This window comes from Cydia fagiglandana, chromosome 1, assembly GCF_963556715.1.
Source record: "Cydia fagiglandana chromosome 1, ilCydFagi1.1, whole genome shotgun sequence".
Taxonomy (NCBI): domain Eukaryota; kingdom Metazoa; phylum Arthropoda; class Insecta; order Lepidoptera; family Tortricidae; genus Cydia; species Cydia fagiglandana.
In genome coordinates, this window is record NC_085932.1 from 9,765,851 (window position 1) to 9,793,578 (window position 27,728).

The following is a 27,728-nucleotide window of genomic DNA, read 5'->3' on the forward strand; positions in this document are numbered from 1 at the left end:
ATCCATTGTAAAGGCATCCATTTGGAAGGCTCGTCAGTGGCCTGCTTAAGGATTAAGGAGTTAAGGATGACTCACGCTAGACCAGGCTGGGGCCGGGCCGGAGCTTTCGGCTTCGTTTTCTATGGAAAGTACCACGTGATCACCGATCAGCCGTCTAGAAAATGAGATGTCGGACGCCTAGGCTCAGGCTTGGCCCGGTCTAGCGTGTGTCATCCTTTATACTAAAGTAGTTGATGTTTATTGCAGGCAGGTAATATATGTAATGGTTAGAATTTAATATTACTTTCAGGGCTCATTTAGACGGCGCGTGAACTTGCATGCGATTTTAGTTACATTGCGGACCATTGAGATTACATCAACTCAGCCGACCGATCAAACAACGCAATGTAATGAAAGTCGCATGCGAGTTGTCGCACCGTCTAAATCAGCGGTCGGCAACCTTTTGGCAGCCAAGGGCTAAATAGTAGTTAACGGAGGTGACGCGGGCCGTACTTTGTTAATATTTATGTCTTTATGAGACATTGTCGTTTGTCACTATTACATACAAAATAGCCAAGGCGGCTCTCTGGCCGCAAGTGACAGGTTCACGAGCCGCATGCGGCCCGCGGGCCGCAGGTTGCCGACCGCTGGTCTAAATGAAGCCCTAACAGTTTTAGTAATGGAGTGTGAACACCATAAGTGTTAAATAATTACGGTCTACTTGGAATGGCTTTAACCAGTTATACTTTTACTTCTCACCCAAAAGCTTGAGGCGTATACCACGTAGCGACTAGCGACCTCTCGAACCCGACACCGAGGTCAAAATTAACTTGCCATCAAAAAACAAGGTCGTAACGTATACTTTAATTATTCTTAATACGATAACTAATATTTATTATACCTAACATGTTATGAGCTTGAAGTAAACGTTAATTTAATTTTAATTTAATTTAATTTTATACTTTTTACGTGCTAATATTACGTACAAACTTAAATGCATTTGATTAATCATTATGCCTGTAATACTGTTTCAAGTAGGGATTTATACGCTGGATCCAATTATGTTAATTACAATCTTAGGCCTTACTTTTACAATATATCATACAATTCTAGATAAGTGCCGAGCTAACATGGCTAGAAACCGCTAGTGATGTGAAACTAGATTGTTAGATTAGTGGTGAAACCGCCATTGTCCGCCCCTCGCGGTTGCCACACCGAACGCACAATTTACTATGTCGCAGTATGGCTAGCATACAATCTACGCTTCTGACGGTCCAAATTAGACTATACTGTGTTAAATAATGTTAAAGCAGGTACCATAACTAAATTTAACTATTTAATACATAATGTTGCCAACATATTATTACATGTTCCCATATAACATTGTGCGTGCTATTTAACTTAATGTTATAATTCCTGAAATTTATATCTCAAATGTTACACAACACCAGACTTACAATAAAAAGTAACCTAAAATTAAAACTACCTACAAAAAAAAACTAAAACTAAACCTTTTTGTGTTTTCATTTATGTTTTCATATCTGTCTTACCTATTTGCAATGATACTTATCTACCAAATCCATTGCAAAAATTGACTGATCTTTTACAAAATAATAACATAATATATATATTGGCTCTGTTTAAGTATACTAGTACTTGTATTATTACACATATGATTGTCGACAAGGTCGTGGGAATTTACATAAATGTCATGCTAGGCGCAAACGTATCATACGGGGCAATACCGTACCTACCTACTATCTTACGTGTAGTGTATGGCAAGCTTCCTGCTGGTGTAGTGTTTTATTAAGGCATTGTTGGCTTGCGTTGCGTGGTCGAGACGATTAGTGTTCGTATGACTTTTGCCGACTACGGTGGCTAAGGAAAATCCTTTTAAAATACACGAGCAAAAATATTTTTGTAAAATGAATCAGTGAAGTAGTAAACTTGTACGATAACTCAAGCTGAGTCATATAATGATATGGGTATTTACAGATTGTTTACGAGTAATAAGTAGATACTGTATACCTACGTTGTCTCACTTAATATTAAGTTTCCTTATTATTCAGCAGTGGCCAACTGATATTATCGAACTCCGTTTTTTTTAGCTTTTGGCATTTGCAAACTCAGGGCTTGCAATCCAAGTCTACCTAGTATCTAGGTACCCCGTATCACGAGTTGTACACTGACATATAGCGTGTGTGTAATTACTTTCCATCAATTAGTGCGAGCGAGATATATAGAAAGTAAGTCACGCAGACGTTAGCGAATATGTCAGTGTCAAACTCGTGGTAAATACTTTTTACTTTGTATCCGGATCGCAAACCCTATCTAGTCTTTTTCATTTTCAAATTAGCTTTACTTTAAATATTGATCAAACCTTCGTAACTACCGACATTTTTTCGTTGCATGTTCAACGATAAAACGCAATTATTTTTTTATATTTGATATATTACTTACATATTATGCATGGCTACTTTAACGATCTACTCGTAAGTATAATTCGAAACAGACATTACGAAAGAAAAATTTGACTAATAGTTTATCGTGGATATCGTGAAGAGTAGAGAAGCGTAATTATGTGAGAGCTTCGCAAATATGAGCGCAAGTTGAAACGATTAGAGATTACGCAAGGAGAACATTGAAGTCATGTCGTTTTTAACATTCTCCTTCGTAAAATCACGAAACTTAGGTACTAGATGTGGTGTGATAGTTTGTCTTAAATTGTTATCGGTTATCATGTTAAGGAATTTAATTGAATTTTTCCTACCTACCTTTTATTTTCACTGATTCATGTGGTCAGTGCTGTAGATTTATATTATTTTATTTATTTTATATTATAGGCCATTCTTACACAGATTGACTAAGTCCCACAGTAAGCTCAAGAAGGCTTGTGTTGTGGGTACTCAGACAACGATATATATAATACACAAATACTTAAATACATAGAAAACACCCATGACTCAGGAACAAATATCTGTATTATCATACAAATAAATGCCCTTACTGGGATTCGAACCCAGGACCATCGGCTTCGCAGGCAGGGTCACTACCCACTAGGCCAGACCGGTCGTCGGTAGATATCACCTGTTTATGACTATCACACTCTAGGTGAAATTAAGAACGAATCTGAATTCCTATGGTTACTTAATGAATTCAAAGGATTATGAATATGGTTAGTATGGTCTATGGTTAAAACACTATAAATTCATGCAGTAACCAATGTTGCAAAAGAGCTTTAGATACTTACTTAATGACTCTTGTTAACTGTGGTTATTTTAGTATATTAATCGATTCGCCAATAGAAAAATAAATCAAAATGAATGACGTGCACTGAAAAAAATACGGTTAGGTACCTAGCAGGCCTTCTCTTCCAGACCTTCAATTTTGTATGAAAATCCCATTACAGTCCTCTCGAGCTAGTGCGCTCGAAACGAGCTACTTCAAAGCCAATTATTAGGAACATAAAGATAACATAAATTTCTCTCAAACATGCAATAATATTATAATACATTTCTATGTATTAATGGCACGTTGTTTTTTTTTCCGCTATAGCTTGGTACTGGAGATATAAATTAATTATAACAAGAAACTTCCAATGGTTTTATATCTGCGTGCTAAGAGATTGCTTAGAATTACACGGCTTGTAACATTACCATGTTCCGAATGATATTTTAACCCGTTTGAGCGAAAGTTATCATGGCTATATAACCTTTAAATGGTCCTAAGTTTTGTACCACGTGATAGGGCAAATTTAAAGCTTTTTAAAGGTAAAGTATAAATGAAGGTTTTACGGAAAGGAATTGAATTGCATTTTATTCCCAATTTGGAGGAAAACTTAATAAATATGAAGGATCTGTTTGGTGTTGATGTGATGATGTCGGCTAGATGAGGTTAATCGTCTCACGAACACAATGCTGAGTGATGTGAATTTGTGAATAATTAAGGCCAACTAGACGTAACAAACGTATGTCTACTGCATTTTTAAAAAGTAAATCTACTTAGTCTAGTGTAGTAACTAGAGATGCCACGAATATTCGGCAACTATTCGGTATTCGGCCTATTCGGCCATTTTGCCGAATATTCGGTATTCGGCCAAATGTTGCCTACTATTCGGCCGAATACCGAATATCTGTTGCACCTACCTAAAAAGAAAAATTACCAATAACTAGGTATATTTAATAATTAAAATGTATTCTTGGAAAGTAGTTAAATACGAAGACACATTTTTGAGCATTTGTTGATTACATAATATTTTATTTTTATCATGGGTCTGATTTGATTGACTCTAACTAATTTCATTAATTCTGTTCAATGTAAAAATATACATCTATGCATCTTACCAAACGTTGTGTTTTGTTGGCGAGCAGTTTTCATAATAAATGTGACTGAAAATGTTCGCATGTCATGCCGAATATTCGGTATTCGGCCAAGAAAAGGGCCGAATATTAGGTATTCGGTATTCGGCCAAATTCACTATTCGGGGCATCTCTAGTAGTAATCTCCAGACAATCGTCTGTCCTCGCAAGATGATGTATGCGCCAAATGAATAATTATGACTATTAAGAATTTGGACAATGTAAGGTGATACGCTGAATAGGGTTCTATTTTAAGTGTGTATTATTGTTTTAATATGGGAATCCTGCAATTATGTATGTATATCCCCACGGTTGCCGCATGCAACTAGCCAAACGCTGACGCTAAAAATATTAGATTTAGTTTACTCCACAAATTACATAGGTAAGTAAACTAATACACCACTGTGATGATATTAAAATTACTTTAGTACCTACTTTAAATTGTTCTTTTTTTAATTACTCATTAAATGTTTAATATTACTCCTAAAATTAACCTACATTAGCGAAGAGCACTAAAAGTCACGATAACATCACTAAAATGAATCATAAAGTGTTATATTCATACGTCGGACTCCAGCGGGCATTTTCGTGGCATGTCAGAATGATAGGTAAGGTTCGCAAATCAATCAATTCACTTTCGAGTATTTGTACTTAGTATAGTAGTGGTACCTAGTATTTATAATGTAACAAATAAAGCAAATCTTTCTATTGATTAGACGGCACTCTACCAACAAATATAAGTATGAACAACAGTCATAATAACGCATGTCAGCTATTTATTTGTTTTTTAAGTGGCCACTTCAGTGGGCTATCAATCATCACTTCAAAGAGTATTTACACATTAAAGATGAATAAATGATAACGGGTAACTAATTTAATTAACTATGTTACAAATACTAGGTACATTATAATACTCGTAAGTTAAGATTTTTTTGTAAACCTTACCTTGCCCTCAAACTGCCCCCTATAGTCCGACGTTTGGTTATATTATTACTTTTTTGGCGAAAGTTAAATATTACTTGAAGATATGACACTTAAAAGTTGTATTAAACACCTTGGTTACTCTTTTCTATTAGTAGAATAGAAAAATTGAAAGTTTAAAGTAAATTTAGTTTCTTAAAGACAATGTTTAATAAATTATATAAAATTATGTAGTATTATATTATAAGGGGAACTTTTCTCGGGGAGCTGGGGCGTCGCCTGCAGCAGAGGGGTCTCGACCCCCGCTCCGGGTTGTTCCTGGCGCAGAGGTTGTCCATCGCGGTTCAACGCGGTAATGCAGCAAGTGTGATGGGCACCTTTGCGCCGGGGGCGATGCGGGGTGGGTTATTTGATTAGTTTTTATAGGTTAGTTTAGGTTTAGATGTAATTTATAGTTTTAGATTTCGTAGTTTTTAAGTAAATTTTATGTTTAACTTTCTTTGTTGTTCTGTACTTGTGTATGTTAATTATAAGGGGATAGGATGGTGAGAAGAGGAAAATTGCAAAATTTAGAATAATATACTCGTAACTTTGAAGTTGGGAAAGTACAGTCACGGACTTTAATGTAGAGCCATTTAGGGTTTACTTTACATTGGACATTTCATACAGTTAGTATTGACAACCAAATTAGTTTGAACCCTAAATGGCTCAACAATTAAACTGGGTGACTGTGGTGAAACCATTTTTGCCGATGTTTTCAATTGTGTAAATAATCGTATTTGTTTTGTCAGAGGGTAAAAATATATAATTATGTAAATGGCGGTAAAACATTGTAGTAATTAATAAAGTTATTTAGTTATACAATTTCAAACTTATAACAATACCACTGTCAACAATCAAACTTTCTTTTCTTGTTTCAGACGAGAAAATAAAAAGTTACGTAAGAAATTATTACATTTGAATATCATTTTAAAAGCAGTTTATGAACGACTTCACAAAAACTAAATTCCAACATCAATGTCACACGGCTGAATGCCATTCTGCAATAGAACAATGCTAAAGTGGTTTTTGTTGTCTCTGGCGTGGCCCCTTTCCCATGGATTTGCGATATTTTCACTAACGACATTGTATTCATTGTCGACGCCTTTCACGTTTGATTGGACTGCCTTAACTCTAGGCTCGATTCATTTTGATTAGAATTAGAACTATTTCAATTGAGGTGTCACTGTAACGATATAACTGGCATAATATAACGAACCAATAGCGATACCGCACTCAACTCTACCACTTACTTACCATTACCTACCTGCTTTGAAAACTTCCGAGGTGTCCCATTAACATAAGATAGGTATATTTTGTGTCGTATCTTTGGCTACTTAGCTAGATGCCAAAAAATTAAGCGCACAGCTTGAATGCTTTGGTCTGGTATTTTTAAGAAAAGTAAGGAAAAGGTAATTTTCTCACTGATATGTTAATATTTAGGAATATATTATATCAGCAAACGAAATTAAGTGATCATGCCACAGATTAAATCACGACCACGTTTTCGTATATTACCCAAGTATTCACGGAGGTCGAAAGAACGTACACAAAAAAAATTTAAGTCGTGATCCTCAACAGTCAGCTACAGGATCGTCTAACATCTTTACAGTTGACTGTGCATTCACATGTAGTCTGCAAATTTTAGGCATTTATGTTCTGCCTGAATATTCTAGGTCCTCTGGATCTTCATTTAACAGGCGCCCCGGCAGTAAAGTATGTATGTATGTCTGTCGCTTTATTGCACATAAACAAGTTTACACAAACCAAACATAGCTACCTAACAAAGTAAAAGATGTAATTATATGTAGAAAGGCGAGCTTATCCCTAATAGCTAGAGATCTCTTCTAGCTAACCTTTCAATGTATGCGCCAATTCAATTTCAACTTTAGAGTTCCGATTTAAGGTTCAAATTAGATTGCACTATCGGGTACTTAATGTGACTTGCCTTCAAATGCATCATCTAAGCTGGATTAATTGGAATATAAGTATGTATCCAGGTACAGTGGCGTTGCTAGCATGGGTGGCACCCGGTGCGGAAATTGTGGGTGTCACCCCAAAATTCAATCAAAATTGTAAAATATATTTAAAAAGAGTAATTGTAATTTTTGTTAAATAGCTCAGGATTTACTCCATCGCTTTCATTTTACGAATTTTTATAGGTGGCACTACTGATGTTCACGGTCATGGTCACCCCTAAATGGGTGACACCCGGGTCGGACCGCCCCCCCCCCCCCTAGCTACGCTTTGGATTTTTTGGAATAAACCTCGTAGATTGGTCCGGAAAAGGGTCAAATGATTATACATAATTATATAAAAGGCAGTCGAGACAATCGTCTACAATTTTTTTCGATGTATGATATAGGCAAAACCAGAAGATTTGTCTATGAGGGCCTTTGGAAAAACAATTATAAAGCTTACGGTTCATATTTTGTGTGTAAATGGACCTAAGTTATTTGCCGACTAGATTTAGATAGCAGTTGAACGACTTAAGGATGACTCACGTTAGACCGGGCCGTGTCCGGGCCGGAGCTACCGGCGCATCGTTTTCTATGGAAAGCATTACGTGATCGCCTGTCATGTCATAGAAAAGTAATCGCTGGAAGCTCCGGCTCGGATACGGCCCGGTCTAACGTGAGTCATCCTTTATTCAGCTATCTAAATCTAATCGGCAAAAAAACGTAGTTAGAACCACATTCTATTACGAGTAGCAACCGGTGTCACGGCAGACTGCAATTAAATATACGTTTGGACGAAATAGGACGAAATAAGGAAATAGTATTTTTACGGAAATGTGTCGAAAAACTTAATCAGCGGTAATGGGATCGCACGGTGAATTTATTTACGGTTCAGGAGTTGCGATGTTAAGTAAGTTGTCGCGTAAGTAATTAGTCGCGCGTAACCAGTGTGAAATCAAAGTTCGCAGGGTTGGACCATGGATACCATCGACCCGCGACGTAATTTTCCACACTTTCCACGTCGCTTTCGAGACCGACTGTCTAATTGATAGGAATAATCGGACAGAAAGTGATTCGATTCACTTGGTGCGTAATGGTATTTGTTTAATTGCGTTATTTGCGTTTATAAAAAGTCAAGGGGTTTTGGAACTATAGTTACATTATTTAAACCTATGAAAATTCAAAACCATTCGTTAAAACTGGTTGATGAGAAACTGGTACTCCAGTTCCATTGGTAGCGGTATTCCATTCCATTGTAATGAAATGCTTTGTTAAATATTCTGAGCATGATATGTGGCATTTAATTATTACATAAATTTAGAATAGAATAGAATAGAATAGAAAAATATTTATTCAGGCAACACATCATTCCATTACAAAATGCACAATAGGAAATAATAACATAAAATGTGAAACAAGAAGTGTACAAAACACAAAGAGACATATTAAAGATAAAGATGTGAGGCTGAAATGGTCTCCACTCAGTAATGCAGTTGGCACGACTAAGCATTGCCAACGGCGCTGATTTTCTGTGAATTTTCTGTGTGCGGTGCGGGACAGCATACTGCGCGACTCGTGTGTTAGTAGTAAGAGTAGTTTGTTGTCAGATTAAGTAATGTGTTTAAAATATTAAATACCAATACTTATATAAGCATTACAAAAATATTATACATATGGTTTTATTATACGGCGGTTAACTAGGAATCGACTTTGAGGTTAAGGAACTAGAGCTGATACCAATTAGAAAATGATGCCCTTAGGCAGCAATACCTTGTTGAGCCAATAGATGTTTTTTCAGTTTAGACTTGAACCCACTAACAGTAATGCTCTCCCAAATAGGTGGCGGAAGGTTATTCCAGCACTTCGTGGCAGCATAACGAAAACTGCCACGAAATGCTGCGGTATTGTGCCTTGGGCTAATCAGTCGGGGATTACGCCTGATACGACGCTGATAGAAGACCAGCTTATCATGCAAATATGTGGGTTTTTTACTATTGCAGATACCAAATAAAAGCGTGGCAAAATGTAGGGTACGTCGACCATTCATATTTAAGAGTTTATTCATGTTTAAATACGGAGTAATATGTGATCGTGGGGGTATTGGGAAACAAAAGCGTGTGCAGGCGTTTTGTAACCGTTGTATGACTTTCTTGGTACGAGAGAGTAGGCAATCACCATATACCGTATCCGCGTAATTAAGTTTGGATAGGATGAGTGTTTCGCACAATTTTACACGCATATCTACACTAAGATAATTACGAACTCTGTAAAGGACTGTTAGTCTATAGAAACAGTTCCTTACAGTTTCTAAGATGTGGTTTTCAAAGTGCAGAGAGCTGTCCATGAGCAGGCCTAGATTGCGGGCTTCCGATACCATCTCCACACATTTGCCTGAAATATTGACTTGCGGATTTGCAGCTGTAATTCGGTTAACTTGTTTTTTTGAGCCCAAAACGAGGAACTTGGATTTTGTCGGATTGAGAACTAGACTATTCATTTCTGACCAGCGGTCAATGCGGTGCAGATCTTCATTAAGTCTATCGACAGCTCGCTGCGTATCTTCTGGTTTGAATGATATGAAAAGCTGTATGTCATCGGCATAGATATGGAATTTACAATGTTTTATATTATTTACGATATCCGCACTATAGAGACTATACAACACTGGGCCAAGAATAGAGCCCTGCGGCACCCCTCTAGATACTGGAAGTAATCCTGATGCTGCAGTTAAGCCGTCTGCGCCTTGCAGTTGAACAAATTGTGACCTGTTACTCATATAGCTTGCGAACCACTTTATCGAGTTATTGCTGAAACCATAGTATGCTAGTTTAGAAAGTAAAGTAGATGTGTTAATGCAGTCAAAGGCACGGGAGAAATCGAGAAGTGCTAATATTGTTCCTTCGCCTACATCTTGTGAGGACAAAATTTCATCTACCACATCAAGAAGGGCAGTGGAGGTGCTATGCCCTTTTCTAAAGCCAGATTGTCTTAATGGGAGTATGTTATTACTTTCAAGGAAATCAGTAAGCTGCATGCATACCACCTTCTCCAATATTTTAGATAGGAGAGGTAGTATACTGATTGGTCTCAGGTCTTTGTAATCGGCGGGGTGTGGCGTTTTAGGAATAGGTTTAACTATTGCTACTTTCCACGGTTCAGGAAAAACATTTGTTTCAATTGATTTATTAACTATGTTCGTGATTATGGTTAATGTTCTTGGGAGTGACATTATCAACATGTCCAAGGATAGACCGTCGGCCCCAGTAGCATTAGTTGATATGGATTTAATAATCTTAGCCACCAAAGTTTCATTGACAGTTTTTAGGTTAAACACCGCAGGGCCATATCGAGTGGACTCGAGAAAAGTTATATAAGATACGTCCACTGTATCGTTACCGGGTATATTTAGAAAGTGAGTATTAATAGAGTTAGGATCTGAGAGATGTGAGGGTAGTTCTAATTTCTTAAGTCAATTTGTTAGAAGGCTTTTATCGGATAGTCTGGTTTACAATTCCAGCAATGAATTTGTCGTTCGCGGTCGACAAACCATGCTTTAACATATCACGAAACCACTGCGGATAGTTTGGAAAAGGAGGTGGCTTTGCATGTATAGGTATTTGGTGGGATGAATTTGATTTACCTGTTTGGTATAGTAACTGAATAAGCTCTGGCATCTGGCATTTATGTACCTGAAACAACAATGAAAAAATTAATATAATGAGCGGTGATCATGCTTCACAGACTTAGCACCAACGGTGATGCAAATTTGTAGGTAGTTGTTGATTAAATTCTGTAAAACAAACAAATAATTTACACAACGATTTACCCAATTCGGAAGTGTTTGTCACAGTTTCGTTTTTGAGATGCTAACGGAACGGATTAATAGATTCAAACCTTGATCGTTACGTAAGATGGTTTCTTTTTGTTTGTCATGCTCTGGTAAACTCCGTGGTATCTGTTACATTGTCTGCTGCCGTATGAATGAATTCGTTATACGGTGTATTGATGTATGAATGAGTGTAATATCAGAGGCTAGTAAATCTCTTGTAATATGAAATGGATCGTTAATGAGTATAGTCTAACGCCACAACGCGATTGGTTGATGGGTTCGCATCATGCGAGCGATTGGTCGCAACTAGTTGCGTTAGGCTGCACGATTAGGTCGAATTCGTGAGTGACACCGCTGAACTAGCACCATTCTTGGTGCCCGTGCGGCCCGTCCTTAGATATATATGTGTGAATCACTCAGAATTAAATTCAAGTTTATAAAATAATCATTAATTATTTTTTATATCTTTTTCCACAAAAAGCTCATTAAGGGGATCTCATCCCTCAATGACCTTTTGATCTGAATCCCTTAGTTTTCTAACTTATCGTATTAACAACAACGGCTTTAAACAATATAAGTAGTATGCCATATTTACTTTAAAGTTCTTCGTCTTCGAGATATTTGGCAACAAAGTTGAACAATATTAGGGCAAAAACTGTTTACGGCCATAACTTTTATGTTAATTACACGTTTTTAGAGACGTCAAAAACGAACCCAAGTATATAGATATCGTCCTTATGTATTTATGTTAGATCTTTCATAGCAATGGAGATACAAAAAAAGGTTTTTTTTAGACAATGTTTCAATATACATGAAAAAAGCAGGTACCTACGGATTTAATCTATTATGTGGTGTGTATATTTGTGGGTGAGTTCCTAGTTAGAGAAAGTGGTTTTCTCTACACCCGTGGTTACTAAATTATAGGTTCTAGGTTGTTCCAACCAAGCGGCTCAGGGCCTGGCGAAGATATCTCCGTATACAACTGTCCGGGAAGCGTACTCGCACGTGTAATCACGATCTAATTAAAACGTTAATCAGTTCAATTAAGTTTTTAGGTGACGGTATATAAGTGACATTAACATTTATTTCTTTTTTTAATTTACATAGTAGTCTTTCTACTTAAAATATTTTTTTTTTTATGAGAAATAAATTAATATGTGTCCTCTAGAACGCATGATAGCCATGTTTGATTGTCATACTACATGGACTGGTATAATAGCTTTGCTAAGTTCAGAAATCGGCCTAGCACAGTGGTTTGTGCGTCGTTGATATTTGATGAAATGCCTTAATTATAATATTTATAATACATCTCGAGTAAGACACATAACAGATCTCCGTGAGCTCGGCTTCGGCGACAGCTGGCGGGATACCGCTCTGGACCGATCAAAGTGGCGTGCTCTTGTGTTGGAGGCCAAAACTCATTTTGGATCACCGCGCCAACCAGCTAAGTAAGTACCTATAATACATGCCTGAATATGATACGTATGTGAATACGTGTGTTCTTGACTTTCCTTTGTACTAAGTAAGTCCAAAGTTTCGTAAACCTAAGTAGATTGTACCTAGGCACTGTACAGTAATGGGTCGATGACTTCTGTATTGTAAACGTATTGGCTGCTTATTAACAAAAAAAGGCCACAATGAAATAGTTTGTCATCGTCATTATCGAAAACGTGCCGTGATTTGGGAAGAAATCGTTTACACCATCTTATTTGGAGAATCCAAGTTTGTGATATTTTGTAAATGTCGAAGTACCTACAAACGAAAAGTTCATTTGGAGTAATAAGATTCGATATACTATCAGAACGCGGTACAAGCGGTGCAAGTGTTATCTTAAACGTTAAACATCTGTGAAATTATGACGTACAAACGACACTTGCACCGCGTGTGCTTTCAAAATCGTGTCAGACTTACCTCGGTATGTATACCTTTAACTCTATCTTATTCGGCCCGATTCTAACTTTAAGATACGTCAATTAATAGATCTGGAAACGATATGGATTAGATGTGTCAGTGTCAAATATGACGTTTCTTCAAACAAATACGTCACTTTTGACACTGACACATCTAATCCATATCGTTTCCAGATCTATTAATTGACGTATCTTAAAGTTCGAATCCGGCAGATAGTCATAGTTGGGTATGTTGTTATAGTTTTAGGTTAAGTATACCGTCGTCGGTTCACATACCTACGTATCATATTCAGGCATGTATTATAATAGTACATTATTGTCGAGGCTCGGAAGTAGCTACTTGCAGGCTGAGGATTCGTTTTAAACGGACGACCTTGGGAGTCCGTTTAATTGAATCCGAAGCCAGCAAGTAGCCTTCCAGCCGAGTCATATATAGTGCTTTTCTCAAAAATGGTGCAAGAAACATAAATATCATAGAAACATTTTACAAAAGCAACGTTCTTACGTATATATTTTCACAGAGAAAAGCCCTTGCCGCCTTTTTATTTTTTTAATAAAAAAATAGAAGTGTATTTTTCTGCCGAAAATACGCCAACCTATTTGAGACAACTAAATAGTCGCGGTACTAATCATCTGTTTGGCTGTTTAATGGGCCTGTGCCTTCATTTGATATGGCCATTTGAACTTTTAAAAAGTTTGGAACTCGACAAATAATGGAATTTGTATGCAACATTGCAGTCCCAAAATCGAGAATGCAATGTTTTTAACTTTTTAAATTTTGACTGACCATAAACTCCGCGCTTCGCGACCTATTTTTTAGACGGCATAGTCGACTTTGCCGTCCATTTTTGAGAAAATATTTTAATTGATTAAGGCATTTATTATTATTTATTTTTCAATATAGGCATGTTATTTAGTGTTAATAATTACCTCCAATCTTGAATAAAAACCTCCGAAATTCGTTTGACGTTTGTGTCGTTTTACGTATATTATTTCCCTAACTACAACTTATACAAAAGTCAATGTGACAAACTTTCTATTCTAAAAATATTGTTGTTCAATTATCAATTAAGGAAGAGCGATGGCTCTAACTGCAGGTATTAGTTATTTAGAGGGGCCAACACTTACAAATGTATGTCGACTTGTAAGTAATTCTTAAACTGAATAAGTAAACGATTATTTATTTTTAAGCCTTCAGTCAATGAACTTTACCACCGTAACGTAAGGTGGCTATTTATTTACGTACTGTTAATATTTTTCCAATCTAATTGCGAATATAGTGCGACAGAGATGTCATTATAGGGAAGAATGAGTACAATAGTAAAACAGCGTACGGCTTGAATGAAAGCCGAGGGGTGTTACGATCAATATAATACTATAGGGGTTATTGAGGGGTGCTTAATGTTTGTCCACAACATTTTTTAACTTATCAACATATTTTCTTTTAGGAGTAATTTTGGCGTAGCACAAACACATTGTTAGCAGGTTAAAATGTTTAGATAAGACTTTATAGTTTACTTACTATATACTAAATTCCAAACGTAAAACGATTGACCACATTTACATAGGTATGAACTAATTATAAAATTACTAGCTTGAGCATTCCACTTACTTCTGAAATAAGAATGATTTTAATAACAGGTTACTAATTAGATCTGGATTAGTTATGAATCTGATCTGTCAGTGTCAAAAGTCGCATTTCTTCAACCAGAGACGTCACTTTTAACACTTACAAATCAGATCCAGAAATACATCATACCCTTTTATTAAAATCATAATATGTATGTAAGATTACACTCAACACATAATATCATTCTCAGTAACGATAAAACTTACAACGTTATACGGTCGATAAAGAAAGGTTGCTTATTACCATTTTAATCATAATATGTGCGTAAGCGCGACGCATTGATATGTGATCTATAACAATGCCTATAGATAGGTACCTATGCCGATTTTCATATGTTGCAAAGTTAACCATTTAGGTGCATTAAGTTTGTAGTTCAGCCCTTCTTTTTAGAGCACCGTATAAAACTTTGTTCACGGTGCTCTTATGGGATCACTTCGGTCTTGCAAATCGGTTAAATGCGTTTTTCTCAAAGACCGTTTGATGTAGGTACCTGAAATTTGGAATAGTTATGGCAGGTACCATCATTAACACTGTGAATAAGTCGAAACTGCTTATTTCTGATTTTAGGGGGAAATTTAGGGGTTAAGAGGGGTAGGCTGAATTTTATTTTCAATTGTAAGAATCGTGTGAGGTACCATTAGAAAGCTTGCAAAAAATTGAGTCGATGGACTGATTTTGACTTCATTTTAGAATGCAATAGTTTCGATAAAAAATGCATTTAAAGTTGCAAGTTTTCATACAAAAATTTTCACCTCTGTCCTGGCGATTTTCGGGAAAACTATAGCTAACAGGCAGCTGACCAGTCAATATCCAACTAAAACGAGTATGGAGACGGCGGGAAAATTATCAGGTTAACTCTAACTTTATTAGTTTTTAAACTGCAGCCTGATCTTTGGTTGCTTAGGGCTAGCTAACTGATGCTTACACTGGTCATTCATATTAAGAATTAATTTTAGTAAGAGAGATCCTTACTTAAAACTTTGACATTGAAATTTATGACTTATGTCTTTGATACAAAGTTTAATTCTACTTACTTACTTTTGTGAGATATTTCATTTTTTTTCTGAATAGCCTACTATAAGTATGAGAGAGTAAAAGATCTGCAAAATGCAACCTTATTATAAAGCAAATAAGTTTAAATTTCGAACGGGCTTTCCAACCAATGGACTATAGCAGTGTGCTCAGTAAGAATCATATTTATTATTGGAGTTTATCAGTTCAAATTTAAATTAAGAATTCCGTTCTTCACTGTCGTTGTGTTTTTTTTTTTCACATTAGAGCACATAGAGTTAGTAAAGCGAATAGATATAATAAAGTCATTCAATATTTATTAACAGCTATGGCGTCATCTACCTATAGATTTTACTGAGAGTATCTGATTCGTCGAAACAGGCCGCGTAGCCAAGATGCCAATCGCTAACGCTCCGTAGCGATCGAAACGCAACTGTCACTGTCACACTAATGGGGAAGAGTGATAGAGATACATAATGCTTTTCGTTGTCGAAGCGATAGCGATTGTAACCTTGGCTAGGGGGCCAGTACCTATTCCTTTTCATTAAGTACCATTCCATTTATGTATTAATTGTATAAAGTACTTATGTATATTTTTGAACCGATCGGTGAGAGCAGCAACTAGATAGGGTAAGTGCGTCAGTTTTCCGTCCGGTGTCAGTTTCCGTCTACTTGACGGATTGGTAAATAACACATTTGATTTATAATTTGCTACTTGCGAAATATAATTTTTATGTGGATAGTTAAATTGTTTAGATATTAAGGGTGCAATAAGTCCAAATTTGTACAGCAATGAAGTATTGTACTCAAATTTCGTCAAGTGGACGGAAACTGACACCGGACGAAAACTAGCACAATGACCCTACTGTTCTGTTACGAAAAAAAATTAAAATTCACAATTCACAGTTTTTGGAAACAAAGGTAAAGTTGACGAAATATAAAGTAAGCCGATCTTGATCAAACTTGATTGAGTGACAAAAATGTCAGTTAAGATTTGGTACTCATGAATTCCAGTTCTACTAAAATATTTTTGCTTTTAAAAACTGATGTACAATAAGTCCAAAATTGTCCGGTAAGTTAGGTTTATATTCAAATTATACGCAATTCTTTGTAGCAACTCCGCCAAGTGGACGGAAACAGGTACTGGACGGCAACCTGACGCAGTTACCCTACTTGTACTAAAACTTAGACATGTATTATTAGGTACTTATTTCTGTGACTTATATGAAACATGAGCAAATTGATTAATACTTTACGTTAATTATATTTTGAGTCAGAAACAAGCCTAACGCTCGGAGTAATTAACAATGGAGCCGCCATTAACAGGCGTTCCCCTCTGTCGAAAATAGGCGGCCAATGGTCAACCTCATGTCAACCATATGTATGGACTGACGTTTATCTGACATGACGTACCTATACATTTGATGTGCCCCTCCCCCGCAAAAAACGGCAGACTATTTTGTACCGAAAATTTTAGACATGGCGTCTCCGTTGGTTATATCCTCCAAGGCCTAACGTCAAAAACCGAGAAATGCCGAATCACAGACTTAATTGTAATATTATTCCTTTTTGAGTCGTGCCTGCCCAGTCTACAAGTTTAAAATACAACAATTGCGACTAGGTATATCAAAGATTATGAGGTTGTATGTATACCCAGTATTTTTGACGGATTTAGTTTTTCATGCTCGAAGTTGCCTGTCAACTCACGTATATTAAATTGTCAACTATTTTATGATGACTATTTTGGTGTTTGAAAGAATCAATAATTGGCAAAGTGCCGTGGCAGAAAAAGCCATTCTCACAAAAAAAGAATCAATAATAATGAAAATGTTCAGACAAGTGGGAGAATATCATACTTCAATATGTTATGGATGCTAGTAAGATGTAAAAACAACAGTTTAGCGGAATGTCAGTTTACGAAATGGTTTGTACAAATTACAGAGAAATTCATAATAATTTGTTCCTACTAGAAATGTGCCTTCACCAAACGTTTTAGATAAACGGTATTAGGCCTATATTATATAAACGTTCTTGATTTCGGTTGGCCGAAATGGGACTTACGATTTTTCCTCTTTTCACCTCCAAGATGAGGTTGATTGTTAGTGTTAGAAAGCTGTAATTTAGTATGGATATACAATCAACCCGACAAGGTGGTAAATAAAATCTTTAATCTCTAATAAATATATCTAAGGTAGAAGCTTTGTAACTTCTACATTACCTATACTAGCCCAGAGGACTTTAATAAAAGTCCAAACTCCAAGGTCCCAGAGCTCCCAGACATTACCTTCTTATTTCCTAGTCAATAAAATGTACTTATGGGATAAATTAGTATTAGTATCCAAACTTAAAACCACCTAGGGATGTGTCGTACGGTGCTCTGAACACCGTAGTCTTGACTTCGTGCTTGGCCAATTATTTTAAGAGAAAGATAGACCTGTCTTATCGTTATCTCGTGTAATAGTTAATTTTATCATGGATGTACCTACTTGTTGTCACCTAAGATAGTAAACTACCTGTATGCCGGTAAGTATGTCGCAACTATGCTAACAAATTAGATTCCTCTTGATTACCTAGGACTCGCACTTGGCTTATAAGGATTAGGTCGCTAAGTACTAGATTTGGTGCCGTTCATGCCACTACTCATTTACATTACAGTTGCAGCAGTTACAGTTAATCCATACTAGTCCATACTAATATCATACCTATACTTCGTTTTTAGGGTTCCGTACCTCAAAAGGAAAAAACGGAACCCTTATAGGATCACTCGTGCGTCTGTCTGTCTGTCTGTCCGTCTGTAACAGCCGATTTTCTCCGGAACTACTGGACCAATTAAGTTGAAATTTGGTACACATATGTAAGTTTGTGACCCAAATACGGACATGTAACGTAAACAAATGAATTTTAAACATGGAGGCCACTTTTTGGGGGTAAATGAGAAAATTAAAAAATTAAGTTTTTCAATCATATCATATCAAATGAAAGAGCTTATTGTAAGGATCTCAATTTTTTTTTAATAATTTTCTAATAAACAGTTTAGAAGTAATTCAAGAGAATAGGCAATAAATGACCATTCCCCCCCTTTATCTCCGAAACTACTGGGTCTAAAATTTAAAAAAAAATACATCAAATAGGTCTATACCTATAGATGACAGGAAAACCTATTAGAAATGTACAGTCAAGCGTGAGTCGGACTTAATTATTTAGTTTTTGATCCGACCCCTACGGATTTTTTAAATGGTTTCGTTTCACATAAAAAATACATACATACATACATACATCACTGGCTCACTGACCCAAAGAGGACCTGTCCGCCCTCGGAATACCCAACTGGCGTGAAGTGGCGCAGAATAGGGCACATAAAAAATACATTTTTAAAAATTGTGTAATGTATGGAACCCTTGGAACGCGAGTCCGACTCGCACTTGGCCAATTTTTTAAGCATTAGAAAGAACTTCGCAGAAGTAAGCTTCTGGTTCCAAATCCGGCACTTTTAGCGGTAATAATTTGAAGTAAATTATATGTATTGACCGTGCTACCAACTGTACGCTTACTTCTGTGGAGTTCTTTCTATTGCTAAAAAAAATGAACTATAAATGCGAGAGTAACTGTATAAAAGCCTATTTGTCTGTGATCTCTTCACGCTAACCGCTGAACCGATTTAGATGAAATGTAATACCTTCTGGATATAGTTAGAGGTCCGAGGAAGGACAGGATAGTTTTTATCCATCATCAGCATCATTCAAGGCAGACGAAGTCGCGGACAGAGGCTAGTACATAAATAACAGATTGTAGCTATGAAGAGATAACGATACCTATGTCCAAATACCAAAAAAATATGTAAATATTGTAAATGGAGCATTCCACGGGCTGTCCCGTACAAACGCATTTAATTTCCTGTGTTGCGACTTTTTTTTCCGTATTTAAAGCAGGCGATTATTTTTCTGTGCATATTTTTGACCATTTGTCATAGAAAAGGAAACTCTTATATCTGAAAATCTTGAGAAAATTTGCGTTTGTACAGGACAAACGGTAGACAATTTCATGGAATGCTCCAAATACTCAGATTATGTGTGTGTACTTACCTACTCATATTTTTGGGAGTTTGGCGCAGTTAGCTTATTGGCCGAGGCTCTAATGTATTTTTTATTGTATGTAGAGTTTATGTCTGTATGTCTGTACCTAATTCTATGTCAAATCAATCACTGCCACTACATGATATCAAATTAAATCGTAAAAAAATCTTACATATGTCCCAATACAGCCTTTGTTTCTTTAACTGTTGTGAAAATACTACTAACAGTGATGTATGAAAATTGTATTTTGGTAACTTAATGTTTCCAAAGAGTGCATAATATCGTGTCATTAGTAAGGAGTAGTAAACACACCATTTACCCCTCGTATAAAAAAGTGGGCCAGTGCGTTCAATAATTTTCAGCTATCATTTATAATTGGCCGTCTACTTGCCCAATGCCCCACTGCCATAGTGGCGGTCAATTGGCAGCAGGCAATCCGGAAGAAGGTAAACAATAATTAATTAATTAAGATGCAATCTTTGCTTTTCATTTCTTCACGTAATCTGCCCGACACGCTATTTTGCCGCTATTGCACTTCAATAGTGGTTCTCAAATAGTGGTCCGTAAGTGGTCCGTTTTTAGCGGACGTTACCGAGTCGTGACATTAATAACAATGACAAGTTCTCATCATGGTGTTTTTTCGTTAAATGAGCTCGGCGTCCTTTTCATAGGATTTTTCTTAGAATTGGCGTTAATTATTTACAAATATGTCTGCTATCTAACCCAGTTTTCTTTCACCTATGAAGTAGTGAAAAATATGAAATCTTAAGTTGCGAAATATGATTCTAGTGCATTTCGTAGCGAGAAAAGCATTTTTTTTTTATTTTTTTTATTATGGTTATTAATAACATAACGAATTTTTAAACCTAAATACCGTTTCAGAATTCTAATCTACGACATACATTTTCTAATAAGTTGCACTCTAAAATTAGTTAGCAGTCAAGAAATAGTCATAGAAATTAGACATTATCTTATAATCATGACCATTAAATTTATATGGCACTAAAATTCATAAGTACTTTATAGTCATGCTAACGACCAAGTATCCGAGCTAATTCTTGGCCGAGAAAATATTGAGAACCTTTGCATAACAAAGACTACAACAAAGGGTCTGGGAATGTAACTGTCGCTAGATAAGTACATTTTGCTTTCCTTGAATGTCAACGGTTCTTTACTGTTGCAATGTTCGCGAAATAACTGTCAATAACAGTAACAGCTAGTTATTGTTGTGAGAATGTTTACATATGTCATTTAAATTCATCACGTTTAAAAAACATTACTTCATAACACAAAATGTATCGAATTGACAGGTGTCAAAATTAGCTTCAAAGCTGCGGGTAATACAATCTGAATTCTGATGTAGTGACGATGACACTAACTGGTATTTATTACCTCCGCTCGTATTTGCATAAATGCCTTGAACAGACGCATTCAATTTACATAACCACATCTAATTTCTATCACGTCTAGATATGCACATTTTAAATACCAATTCATTAAGAAAAACCGACTTCAAAAATGATAAAATAAAATATGCGCTATATGCTTTTATATGCGCTAGCAACTGAAAATGAAACTTGGGACTACCTTTTTTTAAAAAAAAAAACGAGTTCTGAGATGACATAATATACAAAAAATACAGTTAAATTGGGAAATTCAGGAAGATCAAAAGAGAAGATAAAAATCAGGAAGAGATTGCTCTTTCGCGACACTCACGTGTTATCTTGTATGTTGTCTGAATAAATGAATAAATTATTAATTGCAATAAACATGGTATGCAATCGTACATAACGAGAAAAACAGTATTATGTCATGTTTGGCCACATATGATAAGCTAAACTAAAAATAAATATAAAACTTTGTAATCTAAATATTTATTAGTTTATTACATTATTTACATCTGTTACATTTTGGTACTTCACTTATTACAGTATTTTGGTATTTGAGATGTGAAATAAAAATGTATTTAATCAATCAGAACAGATCAATCATTCAAGTATTTCGGCCACAGGACGAGTGTTGGGCAGTCCATATGCCAAGCCCTAGATACGATGCCACATGATACGAGTATTGACCTAATAATTCCTGTCACGCACGAGAAAGCGGCGGTCGAATAACAAACATTTTTTTTAAATAGTGTACCAAAAAAATGGAAGGCAGAATTTAGAAACGAATACGGAGCTCGAAAGTCTACTTATTATAGCCTGATTGTGATTAGCCTATAAGGTGTGAGGTTCGTAGGATTCTAAACATGAGGATCAGCGAAAGGGGGTGATGTTGAGGCTATACTACTTAGTGTCGTTCACATCGCGTCTCATTGTTACTTTTCCTTAATAGGTAAATGCTCATATTAGTCTTTTGTTTAAGTATTTACTCGTAGTATTTATTTATTTAAACTTTATTGCACAATAATAAACTTATCGTACAAAAGGCGGACTTAATGCCAAAAGCATTCTCTACCAGTCAACCTTAAGGCAAAGCAGAGAGATTGTGGGCGGTGCTACTAATCACTAAAGCTAATCTGAAATTTAACACACCTACATATATACATATACTACATACAATTAATATAATATACTTAATACACATAATACATACAATAAATAATTTATATAAACTAATTTAACACTACTAGGAATCCTTCATTCTAACAGCAAAGAAAGACCGTACAGATTTCTTGAACGCAAATTTACATATTTGGGGCATTTTTGATATTCAGGGGAAGTCCGTTCCAAAGGCGCGCCAAAAATAGGTATTCGTTCATATAATATGAACAATGATTTTTAGTTTAGTCAGTACCATTCTGGAACAGCTTTACCAAAAGTCTGTCTTTATAAATAGAAAAATTAAGACTGAAAAAGATATAAGTACTTTTGAACGTGAATTTTAGAAATTTTTCTATATTTCGAAAAGTTACCTGGAATGTCAGATACTTTTGGCGCGTAGTTTCATCCGCTACTATTGATGCTGACTGTACTCTATTTAAGTATGTTTCTTTTTACAAAAAACAAAGACAACATTTCCATTATCTCGTTTTTTAAATTCTATACCGGGTGTGGCCTGTAATATAAGCAAAAAATTTAACTGTAGGCTGTACTCCTCATACTGACCAACATTTGATCAGCGACTTTTAAAAATAACTTGTGGTTTGATTTTTAATACACTTTAAAGTTTATTCCAAGACGCAATGTATTGTTATGTTTAAGGCGTGACAAGCAACGTCAATCAAAATGATATGGCGTGGCGATGGCGTCCATTGAAAATAATATTTATTTTGTATGAAAAATAGGGAGTCTAAATACTTCATAATTTTTTAATGTTCTTGAACAAAAGTGTCACCGTTTGAGGAGTCCAATCTATGTTTTCATTATTTGCTTATGTTACAGGCCACACCCGGTATGCTTTGACCATACTTTGACTGTTCCTTTCATCATCGGGTACGCAAAAACTAGCGTGCTTACATCATGCCAGTGAAATATAATAATCTGTAATGCACACATTCATTTGGCATAGAACTGTCCCCTTTCCGATGCGTATCCGTGGCGGAGATGGGAGCGGAGCGGAGGTGCTAAATATAGTTGCGTTCTGTTAGTACCATTGTTTAGCAACTTTGACAATTTCTCTGCGGTAATGAATGGTTCTGTGCAAAAATAAAAATTCCAAAAAATAATATAAGAATAACAAGACATACATATAATTGTCGGCACTGCCTTTAACATGGTTATGATTAGAACTATTAATCTACATGAGAAGAATAATCAGTATCATCACCAACCGGCATAGGTAGTTATCCTGCAAAGGTAATTTTTTGCACGGTTTAGTGCTGTTTCACAGATAATTGTAGCGTGGTATTAGGTGGCATTAAAAACCTGGTATTAGGCAATAGAAAATGAAAGTCTTTTTGTACATTAAGCTGCAAAAAACCACGAAACTAACCACAGCAGGCGGCACATTACACCACTTTATGCCTCTTGTCGGATACTCCAGTTGTAATAGCTTGTACGACTATAGCAACGTGGAAGTTAAAGAATTAAAGTGCTCTAGATACGTAAATAATGCAGTTAAAATGTAAATTATAGATGAATTAATATTTAAGTTGGACGAATAAGCAAAATGGATTAAGGTTGTCAATCATCTCATTATTATCATCTTCCTCGCGTTGTCTCGGCCTTTTGCCACGGCACATGGGGCCCATTTAGCAACTAATGCCAAGAATTGATAGTTAGTTGTTACGAAAGCAAATGCCATCTGATATTCCAACCTAGAGGAGAAACTACTTCTTATTGGGAATATTGGGATTAGTCCGATGTCCTCATGATGATTCCCTTCACCGAAAAGTGACTGGTAGAATATCTACTAGTAATGATATAACGTACATAGGTTTCGAAAAACTTATTGTTACGAGCCGGAGTTTGCAAGTATTGTTAAATACTTACGTTTAAAATTTAAGAGGTCATGTTTCTCTTATTAACCCTGTAAGAAATATAATACCTACCCCTGTATCCATGTTTTACTGTAAATTTAAGAAACTCTTTTTTATCTTTTTTTCGACCTATTTACATACTGATTATGAAGACAAGTGCGATCGTATTTTGTAACATTGTGAAACAGTCAAAATAATCCCAATTTAAAACTCGTTTCTCTGTTTGTAACATTAATGTGCATAATAAAATAACATGCGAGCGTAATGTAAAAATAACTCTGAGAAACACTTTATAAATTTACATACGAGAGTGGGATTCGCGATATTTTTTGAAGTTACGGGTTCTGTGTGCTTTTTCAATACCATTTTCACGGTTCATTATCCAACATTTCCGAACAATGAAGATGTTTTGAGTGTATATGTAATTAATTGCCCTGCTGAGGCCCAAAAAGTTTGACAAATATTTAACGTGTGCGTTGTCTTTAGATTCGTCTAATTTCCAGGAGTTGCAATAAGTTGAAGTTTATATTTATTTTTTTAAACGAGCTGATTAAGACTTTAAAATAAAGCTGTTTAAATCGGAAACAACGCAAAGTATAAAAAGATCATAGTAAACAATATTCCCGCTTAGTCAGTAAGCAAATTCTGAATACTGTAAATTAATCAGTGTTCTGTAATAACAATAACAAAAGAAATGAATAAAGAGACACGCAGGACTCTAAAAACGAGAAATAACGAAGTTGTCGAGAGGAGTGTAAAAATAAAGATGGTCCGAAAGTGAAGGTGGTTACGTGCCGATAACCGGCGCGCGTAACTCTGCGAGCACAATACCTGTGGTCAGATTACATTGGACTAGTTCATTTTTAGGGTTCCTTACCCAACGGGTAAAAACGGGACCCCATTACTAAGCTCCGCTGTACGTCCGTCTGTCTGTCCGTCAGCCTGTCTGCCACCAGGCTGTATCTCATGAACCGTGACAGCTAGGCAGTTGAAATTTTTACAGATGATATATTTCTGTTGCCCCTATAACAACAAATACTAAAAAGTACGGAGCCCTCGGTGGGCGAGTCCGACTCGCATTTGTTCGGTTTTTTTATTATTTTCGCCTAACGCCATCTCTAGATAATTAAATTGAAATAGGCAGACCTGTGTTTGGCATTGTTTTTTTATGGTTTGATGATTCGGAATAAACTATACTGTTTGTCTATCAAAAAAAATGTATTGGTACTTCTTAATGAATTGCACCGAATACAACTAAATGTATCATGTTAATCGTTTTCGCAAAGCCAAGGTGTACAAAATGGATATCATTACTTCAATAGTTTTGGTAGCCTGAACTACTGTTAGAAATACGTTTGTAAACTATGTATACATCCTGTAATTATTATACAGACCGTCAGAATTAGTTTCCAGTTAAATAGATTACTAGTATACGCTGCATTTGTAATACTTATTTGTATGTTTTAAACGCTCATCCATTACAAACACGTTTGTAATGTACTAATGTACTTTGAAATAATTATCTGGTCTGGGATTCAATATTTGACTTAGACTTATATAGATAACCCTGTTCCTATAGATCTGATACGTTCTTTAACTAGGAAGGGTTTACTAGTATCCTACCAAATTGATTTAAAACAAAGAAAACCAACCATGATCTATTTCAAAAATAATTATTTAATTGAATACCATACCAGACCCCCAAAACTTAATATATAATAAATACAAATAAAAAACCGACATCCTGAAATAAACAGGTCACTAACACAGTTTTGTTATTGTACAATTACGTGTATTTTTAAGTTTGGTAACAAAAACTTGTAGTTAAAGAAAACTAGCCCAGTAAGTCGAAGTAACCCAGTTTATAGTTTTAAAGATATTTTCCTATAATCCTGCCTCATAGAATCTTTCGTAGCGTGATTAGTTATTTAATATACTCGTAGAACAAGAGGACAGTGTTTTGTATTTATTTTTGGATCTAGGCCAACCCGACGTAGTACTTTGTGAAAATTTACTGAGAATTCTGTAACATTAGAGGTTATTATTTTATTAACTTTTAATCGGTGATTTAAAGTTAGTATGCATGTTGAAAACCAAAATGTGAAATGTAGAGCGAATGCTTTTACTTAATCGTGGAAGATGAAGCAACCATTTTGCAAACTAATTACATTTAGGTGTTTAGGAGAAACAAAAAGTGTTAAGTAATGCAATTTGCATCTAAATAAAGCCAAGAAGTAGTTGCTTGTTCAAAGTGGCGGAACTGATTTGTACAAGCATTAAGTAGTTCACTCTTGATTCCTCTTATTTTGGCATCATTGAGCTGGTCATTTTGACATACCTGTCTATCTTGCGCTATTTTGATTGACAGGTCAAATTTCTTTCGTCAGATGGATAACTTATATCAGTTTAAAGATCTTTATTTTAAGAAAACATTACAAGCATAACTTAGCTTAATCTACGCTAGTGAGCGTAAACATTGATGTAATCACGAAACCATTAAACGTACAATATATGTTACTTTACCTTCCATGGAAGGATTGGAAAGATAAACAGATTAGCCTATGTCAATTGCTAACGCTTAATTTCTACTTATAAAGTTATGTATTTTTTTAATCAGTCTGGTCTGTGCGAGTTTAGCAGTGAAAAGATAACAGGTCAGACATTTATACAGGATGGTACATCTAGATACTGAGCTGAAAGGATAGTGTTTTCTAAGTGATCTACAATAGAGTTATTATAATCGTAAAGCTGGATTAAAAAGTACAACAAAATCATTAAAATGAAATATTGTTATATCTGCGACAACCCTACAAAGTTATTTTCATATTAAATTGACACATGTCATGTCATTAATAGGATCTTGTTGCTAGGGTTGAGTTAAAACATACAGATTTATGCACTAATGTTTAACAAACTGTACCTATTTCAAAAACGGTTAGAAATATTAACGTGATTAATAAGTGAAAAATAAAGTACGTAGTCTAAACAATTCTCCGTTTGCGTATAAGTCCTTCCTTCTGTTTAACCCGATATGTGTACTGACTTACTTCCTCATAACGCAAAAAATAACTATCATTATTATGGATTTTTGGTGTAGTTCAACTCTCTTTTTTTAGCAACTATGTGAAAATTGTTTAGCAGTAAGTTATTCTTATTATCAGGTTTGTACGAAGATTTCAGGTTATGACATTTTAAAGTCCTGTTCTGCGCAATTTGTACATAAGTTACAGGTAAAATAGGTAACTCACGTAACACTGGTGTGTTATTTTACTCACTAGTTAAGTAATTCTTGTAAACAATGGGTGATTCATAAATCATAATGAATGACGAGATGTCCTCACATTACCTAAAGAGACAGTTTCACTTATAGGTTAAAATAGTTAGACTGGATGAACTAATGACCTACTCTACCATAGGTACTCAAATTGCCTGCTGTCGAATTGCATATTTATGTTTTTGAGCCATAAATGTACTTAAACTTGCACTTATGTGTAAAACATTTGTTAACTCTCAATTATGTTTAAAGAGTATAGAACCGAAGTTTATTTCATTTCCCGTTGCCTATTTCTAGCCTAGTTTATTTAAATCTGTATCAGC

At 35.5% G+C, this 27,728-nt stretch overlaps 1 protein-coding gene across 2 annotated transcripts in view; it reads right to left on the minus strand.

The window, feature by feature from the left end:
- LOC134663868 (polypeptide N-acetylgalactosaminyltransferase 2) overlaps positions 1 to 27,728 on the minus strand; it is a 96,479-nt gene that overhangs the window by 68,063 nt on the left and 688 nt on the right. The window lies entirely within an intron of this gene.